General features: G+C 36.0%; 1 long non-coding RNA gene across 2 annotated transcripts in view; it reads left to right on the plus strand.

The window, feature by feature from the left end:
* Nucleotides 1–1,412: 1,412 nt before the first annotated feature.
* The window catches only part of LOC148216424 (uncharacterized), a 46,227-nt gene continuing 38,389 nt past the window's right edge, over nt 1,413–9,250 (plus strand). The window contains exon 1 of one of the 2 annotated variants that reach the window (XR_015795424.1): nt 1,413–1,483. This is a non-coding gene — a long non-coding RNA (uncharacterized LOC148216424). The remainder of the gene's footprint in view (nt 1,484–9,250) is intronic. The other variant, XR_015795425.1, reaches the window with a different exon arrangement.

Raw genomic sequence — 9,250 nt, forward strand, 5'->3', positions numbered from 1 at the left:
TGCAGATTGGTGATAAAATTAATTGGCTGGTGATTCATGCCAATGTCTCAAATCTCATTGCACCACTCAATGGCCAAATATTCTCCATATCTACATTGACATTGCAATATTCTGAATCACCCTTAACAATCCCAGCAGCAGCAGCACATATACACCAAAAAAAAAAAAAGTATTTGAATCTGAGAAGTGCTTTACAAGAGTATGAAAGATTTTTGCAGCCATCTGATTCAACTGATGCATCCTAATGGATTTCTATCTACAGAATTGCTTTGATGGGACATTCTGATCAGAGCTTCAACACAGCCCTTCAAAATGTTGGAATAGCTTGAATAAATAGTTGGATATAATTTCCTGAGATCAAGTTTCTGGAGTATTTTAAGTCGGATGCTATAGCAACGTTGTGCCTGATGTGTTGTAGATAGTTTGGACTATTACTTTATTCCTTTAGTATAGACCATGCTGACTGACTGTTACAGGAGTTATAAACCAACATATCTGGACACCCCTGTGATACTGATTCAGTACATATTTCTTTCTCTAAGCTATAATGTAGATCTTTGATTTAGCATGCTGTGTGAACTCATCATAGGTTAATGTAGCATGTAAAATAATAATAATAATAATAATAATAATAATAATAATAATGATGCTGCATCCTTTCTTCTAGTCACAGACTAGTATATCAGAGAGCATAAAACTGTGGAAACTGCAACCAGTAACTATATCATTCTAGACTATAAAGTTTAAAGAATTAACATTATTATTATAAATGTCATTAATTATTAATGCAAAGACTACATAAAACAGAGAAGATGAAACATAAAAACATCACATGTTCTAAATATTAATAGATGTGTAAGATAACATCTAAAAATTACTGCCGTAGCAAACTAAGCTGTAAAATCTAGAAAAGAACAAATAACAAACAAATAAAAGATTAGTATTACTAGCACAAAACCATGAATATAATTTGAAATGTATGTGGGGATCATAATTAATATTAATATTAAGACTATAACACTTGTGATATAATGAAGATGGATAGAAATGAAAATTTAAACCTATATGACTTAGTTAATGGGACCTAGACATAAAAGTATTGGTATGGTTATATTTTTCCCTGTGATCTACCAACTTATCATCAATTGCTGGCTCTTACTGGTGGTGAATTCTTAGCAGGCTTTACGTGCTACAGCACAAAACATAGCATGTTTATATCTTGCAGAAGTTTTTTTTTTTAATCCGCACTCAGTCGTGACCTATTCTGCGGCGACTGCCTGGACGAGTCCATGCAGTTTTCAAGGCAATTGTTTTGGAAGTGGTTTGCCAGAGCCTCCTTCCTAGACCAGAGCCCAGCTGGCGAGTGCAGGGGGCGGGGTTTCTGTTGCTTCATGCCTTTTTCGGGCATGCGTGGCTTCCGCGTTACCGGCAACTGCTCCCGTCTCCCGTGCAAGGCGCCACCAGCATTTTTCTTCCCACTGGGGTAAGAGGACCCATTTATCTACTCACAGTAGCTGCTGGGTTGGCAGAAGCTGGGGAGGAGACATGAGCTCACTCTGCCACACAGAGTTGGGCTTGAATTGCTGAAGTGTCGACCATTTCTGGCTGGCAACTTTCAGCATCATTAAGCCGCTGTGCCACTGCATCCCCTATCTTACAGAAGTATTATAGTCTAAAACTTAAAAAAAAAAAAAGATACAAGTCTGACTTGTATAATCAGGAAACCATTCCAATAGTGGGGAGGTAGGAATATTTTGAACACTGAAGGAGAACATGTTTAATAGAATCAATGTCTTCAGACTTATAAGACATAAATAATTCACGTATGGGATATTTCACTCCACAGCAATCAAAGGGAAGGCATTTGACCATGGAACAGTAAAGGCCCTTCTACATTTGAATACTTCAAATTGTATAAGGTGTGCCACAGATGTTACTGCATATCTGTGCCTAATTTCACTGCTAGGAATAGCTTCTAAGCACACTAGAATCCATCCTTCAAGTATGGAGGGCTACAACTAGAAGTGGGGGGCGGGGAGAACCAACCAAATGTGTAGCTAACAGTTTAGTGCAGACATCCATACTGTAACCTAAATACTAAAGTCTAGTATTTGTGACACATCAGGGAACCTGAAATGCTGATCTAAAAATTCAGATGGGACCTAGTTTTGTGTCATAGAGTATCTCTGTTAGTGTTTGTACTTTCAGTAATTTGACAGCAGCAGGTATATAATCATCCCCTTTTATTTGCAAGAATGTAAGGATGGAATATGAACTCTTTTGAGCACCTTGAATAGTGTAATATGATGTATGAAAAATCACCCCCAAATATTTCTGTAAGATTCTTGGGCCTCCAAGCAAAACTCATGAATTTAGTATTTTGATCATTCATTTTCAATTTATCTTTCTTGTAGAATGGCACATGGGCTGTCTCATGTAAGAGTCCTAGATAATGTAACCACATTATCTGTATATAATGGAAGTCTCTCTCAGTTTAGGAGGGTGAGAGTTAAAATTTGTTAAGCAACTTATCAAGCCATTTATATAAAAGTTAAACAATCATGGGACTACAGCCCTGTTTAATTCTCTTGAAAAATACAAATTAGAACTAGCAGATATCAGTCAGCTAAGCAGGCTTCCAGTTTCTCCCAGAATTTATCTTGATAAACTACTGACTTAAAATCAGTAAAAGCTCATACAGGGAGATTGTGGAAGAGGTTTAATGTTTCATATTTCCTTATTAAATACTGGAATAGTAGTTGAACTTTCTGTGAAATCAGCCTGATTCTCTGTCAGAAGATTCTTCTGTTCTTGCAACTTGCCATCCCCTCCATTTTTGTTTTTGTTTTCAATACATTTATTAAATATTATATTATACAGATACAACCAGTACAACTACATAGTACAGAGATACATTTAAAAAAAATTAAAAAGTGCAGAAAAAGAGAAAGAAAGAAAGAAAGAAAGAAAGAAAGAAAGAAAGAAAGAAAGAAAGAAAGAAAGAAAGGAAGGAAGGAAGGAAGGAAGGAAGGAAGGAAGGAAGGAAGGAAGGAAGGAAGGAAGGAAGAAAGAAAGAAAGAAAGAAAGAAAGAAAGAAAGAAAGAAAGAAAGAAAGAAAGAAAGAAAGAAAGAAAGAAAGAAAGAAAGAAAGAAAGAAAGAAAGAAAGAAAGAAAGAAAGAAAGGAAGGAAGGAAGGAAGGAAGGAAGGAAGGAAGGAAGGAAGGAAGGAAGGAAGGAAGGAAGAAAGAAAGAAAGAAAGAAAGAAAGAAAGAAAGAAAGAAAGAAAGAAAGAAAGAAAGAAAGAAAGAAAGAAAGAAAGAAAGAAAGAAAGAAAGAAAGAAAGAAAGAAAGAAAGAAAGAAAGAAAGAAAGAAAGAAAGAAAGAGATGGGCGGGGGGACCTGCCCCTTCATCCCTACCAAGTATAACCAACATTAACATTCTGCTTCAATAAAACCTTCTGATTCTACTACAAAGTTAAATAGTTCTAAGACTTCCTGCACCATTAATCAAATTCAAATTGGGTGTAATAGATACAGTTTGCAATACTTATGTTGTTATTTCTGATAACCCTTACTGGACTTCTTCTGATTAATATGGAGAGATGAGGGCTTAGAGATAGCCGTATAGAGAATGGGCTGAGGTATGGAATGAAGAATTCTTCCTTTTATATTTATATCTCCATTTCTATTTAAACAGATCCCCCTATTCCTCTCTTCAAATAGTCAAAGTCCAGTTTTTGAGGTAGCCACCTGGTGCCCTCTAGTGTCCAACCTTCAAAGTCTTCTTATCAATTTCAAAGTATAAACAAGGAAATTTTCCCATAAGAAAGGATCCTTTATATTAGCTTCAGAGTTTTAAATCAACTCCGTCTGAGCCTTTATTCATTTAAAACTTTCTAAAGCTAAAAATGATCATCCTTTTGCTGTATAAAATTGTTTTGTTACAAATCTTTAAACTTGTAGTTAATTTTTTCAAAGGATTAAAGAAGACTCACCCAGTGATTTCAATAAAATTTGCCAGTCTGAAGGTTCTCAATCTTAAAAAAAAAAAAAAGCCAAAGAAAAAAATTAAATCCAAAGCGATTAAAAGATGAGCCTCAGTTCAACTTAAAGTCCATGTAGGTGACGTTAGCAGCTATAAGCATGATGAAATCCCACAACTCCCAAATGATCACAAGCCGACCACAAAAAATGCAATTCCTGCTGTTTGCTCACAAAAAAACAGCTGTATGGAGTACATATTGGTAATCTTGTGATCTCTTCTTGCTCTGGAGAGATTTCAGCAGCCTGAATCCTGCATTCAAGTACCATTTTCAGTTGCAATGTGTTCCTCTATTCTACAGGAATGTCAGTTTGCCATTGTGGCTCACCAGAAGTCATCACCAGACACTCAGTTTTTGGTCTCTCTCTCTCTCTCTCTCTCTCTCTCTCTCTCTCTCTCTCTGTGTGTGTGTGTTCAAGTCAGTGTTGACTGATGGTGACTACTTAGAGCAGTCCCTGCAGATTTCTTTGCAGCATTTGGGAAGTGGTTTGCTATTGCCTCCTTCCTAGGGCTGAGAAAGAGTGATTGGTCCAAAATCACCCAGGGGGCTTTGTGCCTAAGGCAGAACTGGAACTCATGGTCTCCTGATTTCTAGCCTGTTGGTTTATGTGGGGAGGATTACACCCAGGCAGACAATGAAAAGATGCAACTTCTTCAGATCCTGAATGGAGGTGAAAGTGTCCTTCACAGACCCACATAAAGCATTATGCTTCCACCAAATTCCATCTCTGTATAGTAATTGTGGAGGCACAAATTCAACAGGTACATAATCTCTTTTGAGAGATATACCTGATGGAGTGCCACTTCAACACATACAATGCATGTATACATGTTTCTATGTATGTGGTTGAATGAATATGCATACACTATACACAAAGTCAATGTGCATTAGGAATAAACCATTTGGTGTATCTATAAAAAGTTATTGTGGATGGATAGCAGAACTGTTAAACTTGGGCAGTAGGTGTAATATTAATTCAATATCATTGTGCCAGTGTGAGAAGACATGCTAATTGATTGCAGTGTTTGCATCTATTAAAAGTAAGAATGAGATCTGCAGAGTAATATAGTATAGCAAAAATGTAATTCAGAATGTGCTTTCTAGTTTAAGAATGTTATTTAACAAGTTTCAGAACTATAATTATCCCATTCATATTCTTTAATGATTGCCAAAAAAACCTTTTCCCTCTGTTTGTCACGGGCAAATGGGGTGATCATCCCCCCCAACCCCTTGGTGAAAGTCTTATTTCAATTTGACAGTGATCTCTTGTTCTATAACTGGAACTGCTAATAAAGTCTCTTGAGATTAGGAATAAGAATATTTATAGATTTGCAAAAACATGGACACAAAATTATTGTGCCAAATTTCAGTGAGTAACTGAAATATTTATGAAAATTAATCTAGAGATGTAAAGACCTTGGAGGTGAAATATAAACAAAAGAACCCCCCTTTAACTAACTCCTGCCCCAGTTCTACAGGAAAAGAAAGAGGAATAAATCAATTTTTCCCGTTTAGGCTGATGTGTGTGTGTGTGTGTGTTAAAACACTCTTCTATCTAATGTATGTTCATATGTTAATGATATCAGGAGGCATATCTAAATTAGATATGCCAAGATATATGCTACATATACATTCAAATATATGAATTTGCATATTTTTTCCAGATCATTAAACTTGACTTAAGAAAGAGCTAAACTTCCTGCTTGATTAGCATTCTTGCCCAATCAGCATTAATGTCAGAAACCATGTTAAAAGGTTACTAGGACTTCCTGCTTTTTCAGATTTGAGCTGGGGGGTGGGGGGGTGGGAGGCAGACTTATTTCCTAGTTTAAGTAGTACATCATGTCCCTACATATTACATATATAATATATGTAAAACATACAATATACATATTACAATGATTATGTAAGGGAGAGGTTCACAACTCCCCCATGGAAATTATTAAACAAAGTCCAGAAGGCAACTAGGTATCAGATTTGGTTCCCAAGGCAGACTAGCAAAGTGAAATTGTAATAACATTCAGGGATTGCGGAATTCTTTTTTGCAGATGAATCAGCTTATGCCCCAAAGTATCTGTCCTTCTCTCAGGATGTACAAATTATAGCAGTAATAAATTAAAAGATAAAAATACTATCAGCTGTCTAAAGTAGCTGGCTCACAGGTAAGAAATACTTTGCAGCCAAGGCCCTCAAAGCCATGAGAATTATATAATGGGGTCACCATAAGGGACAGGACCAGGGGGTCTATTGGAGGGAATAATAATAATAATAATAATAATAATAATAATAATAATAATATCATGAAGATGGCAACCACAACCATGTGATTGAAATTGTGGCACTTCTAATTTTTAAATGCTTTTACCCCCACCTTTTTTTAACTTGAGGTTTTTTTTTTTTACTGAATTTCTATGCTATTTTTTTAAAAAAATAATTTAATTTAATTTAATTTAATTTAATTTAATTTAATTTAATTTAATTTAATTTAATTTAATTTAATTTAATTATTATTCTTTGCTGTTTGCCTTTAAAAATCAGTGTGTTAAGACTTACTTTGTATGCTAATAACCGATTCAAACACTTTCCAAAACAGCAAGGCACATATGTTTGCCTGAAAGGAAAATATAGACCATAAGGAAGAAGTCTTGGATGGAGATATATAAGCTTGGTTACTAAAACAGTGAAGGTGAAACATGTCTTAAGTCCACGGCAGACAGATAATAGTCTGAAGAGGTTCAGAGTGACACCTCCCTGATTGACAAGAGTATAATAAGGGAAATGGGTACAACACAATTAGACCTGCAAGTTTCTGTTGTTATAGCCAATAGCACTTTGGGGTCATTTGGAAGGAGAATTGAGAGGTTAAACTGGCTAATTAGCTTTCCAGACAATTTTTTTTCCTGCTCTTACACCTGATTTTTATAAAATTTCCACATTAATATGTACATTTTATGTTTTAAAGTATTTCTCCTCCCAGTTTTCCTCCTAGTTTGAGTAGGGTAGGATAAGTATACTTCACACCTGATGTTTTGCATGATATCTCTTACCACTATGTCTGCAAAACAGACCACCAAAATTGGTATTTTAAATTAATGCAGCTTTCCAGATACAAGATACTAGCTATACGCTACAAATGTACAAGAATGAGCAGTTAGCAACAGATTGGCCTGCTATGGGGAACCTGTCGTTTGCACTTCACTTTGTGACCACATTTTACAAAAGGAGGAAAATCTATCAGAATTTGGGAAAGGCATTAGTTGTTTGCCTTGGCAGGTTACAATGCCTAGCAAACTTGGCTGAACTCAGCAAGCTAAGCAAGATGGGGGACTATCCAGAAATACCAAGGCAGTAGATGAGATTGGAAGAGAACAGCAAACAATGTCTATATGGTGGCCAGATAAAATTACAGGGCTTGTTTAGGTAGTCCAAGAGCTGAGCTTGATTCAACAGAGCCTTTACTTTTTGGCTTGCCTGTTTTTAATGTCACTTGGCTTTCTCTTACCTCACTGCTTATGGATATTTCAGCCATTTGGCAGTTAAATAAATAAGATAACTACCAAGACAAATGCAGTTAATGCATGCTTGCTGGTATGTGATAACTAAAGACTTTCCTGCATAAAGGGTGCCTGCTAGAAGCCAGAACTGGGAGTAGCAAGAGTGATCTTACTCTCCTTGTAAACAAGAAGAGGATTTAGAGTTGGTCTTACTCATCCCATTATGAAATGCAATGCTTATTTATGGTTAATACTAAATTGTTATGTAGAATTTCAGATTCAGTTCCAAAAATGTGCTACAGATAAAAGATGTGAACATAACACTAGTCAGAACTCTTTAAAGCAGCTACATCTTTTCCTAGGATCATTCAGCAGTCCCACGTTTAAGTTGCCTTGAGTTCCTGGAGAAAAGGAGAGATGTAAAACTTGCAGATAAATGAATTAAGTAGTACATACCATTATGTTAAAGGCTACACTATTGTAACTGTACTATGCAATACAATGCCAGGGTGTCATGATTCAGAAATGTTATATTCCATCCAGAAATATTCTGAAGAATGTCATTAATTGAAAGTTAGCTCTTTTATCTGTCAAAATTGTGATCCTGAGGTCACAAAAAGTTGGTAGGGAAAACAGCACTGCATAAAGGGGGGGGGGGGGGGGGAAAGGATAATCTTACATTCTGAAAGTCATAATCTTCAAAGAATATGACCTGATGATCCTGTTCAAAATTTTCCTTTTTAATGCACAATGCAAAGTCCAATCAGTCAAAGGACAAAGAGAATAGATGCTTCCACTTTTTATTACATATGCATATGAATGCTAGAAATTACAGATGAGGATCAGCTAGTGAGGCTGCTTAAATTTGGGGTGGGAGGAGGAGGTTGAGAGGTGAGTTTGCAGATAGAAATGCCAGCAATTTGTAATAAGAATTTGCTCACCTGCTGGACAGGGACTAATTTAAACAGCTTCAGGCTTGATTTGCAACTTGTATTTCACAATCCCATTTCAATATATTTATGATTTATTCCAGATTCTTGGCATGCACACCTCATAAAATATAGAAGAGTGTCTAGCATACAGCCAAGCTATATCCAGAATGAATTAGTTAATAGGTGCACTTCAGCAAAGCTATTTTGATTCATATAAGTGAGGAACTATATTTCAATGTTACTAAATTCTTTACCATACATGGTTCAAAAAGCCTCCAAGAATATATATAATTTTCAACTAATGAAACAAAATATTGCAATGTGGCATACTTTTCTTGCAAGCACAGGTGGTGTCATTTTGTTTTTGGTAGCAAAGGCACGCACAGGCAGAGAATCAGAAATAATGAAAATTATAATCATGCACAAATCAGAATGCCCTTCGCCTTCAGATTTCCCCTATTTTTATGTTTTCAAATTCATGCTCTGGTTTTAAAACATGCTCTAGAATTCATCTAAACTGGATATGTTAAGACAAAGTACCTTTAGAAATGGGGAATAATGCACATAATAATACACTTATACAAGTGTGTCATGTACATACATTTCTGAGGGTGGATGGGAATCTTCAGGAATAGTTTTAGCTGGAGTTTGGCAATACTACATTGGTCAAGCGGAAAGCTGGTATTCTATAGGATTCCCCCTTGGGGAGTGGGAGAAGGATGACATCATCCATTCTTGCTGTCAGAATGTAACATGTGGCCTACGATGGACCAAAGCAGAA

Source organism: Python bivittatus, unplaced genomic scaffold (assembly GCF_059951505.1).
Source record: "Python bivittatus isolate LINGU-HERP-01145 unplaced genomic scaffold, Pbiv_v1 ctg000060_np1212, whole genome shotgun sequence".
In the NCBI taxonomy this organism is placed as follows: domain Eukaryota; kingdom Metazoa; phylum Chordata; class Lepidosauria; order Squamata; family Pythonidae; genus Python; species Python bivittatus.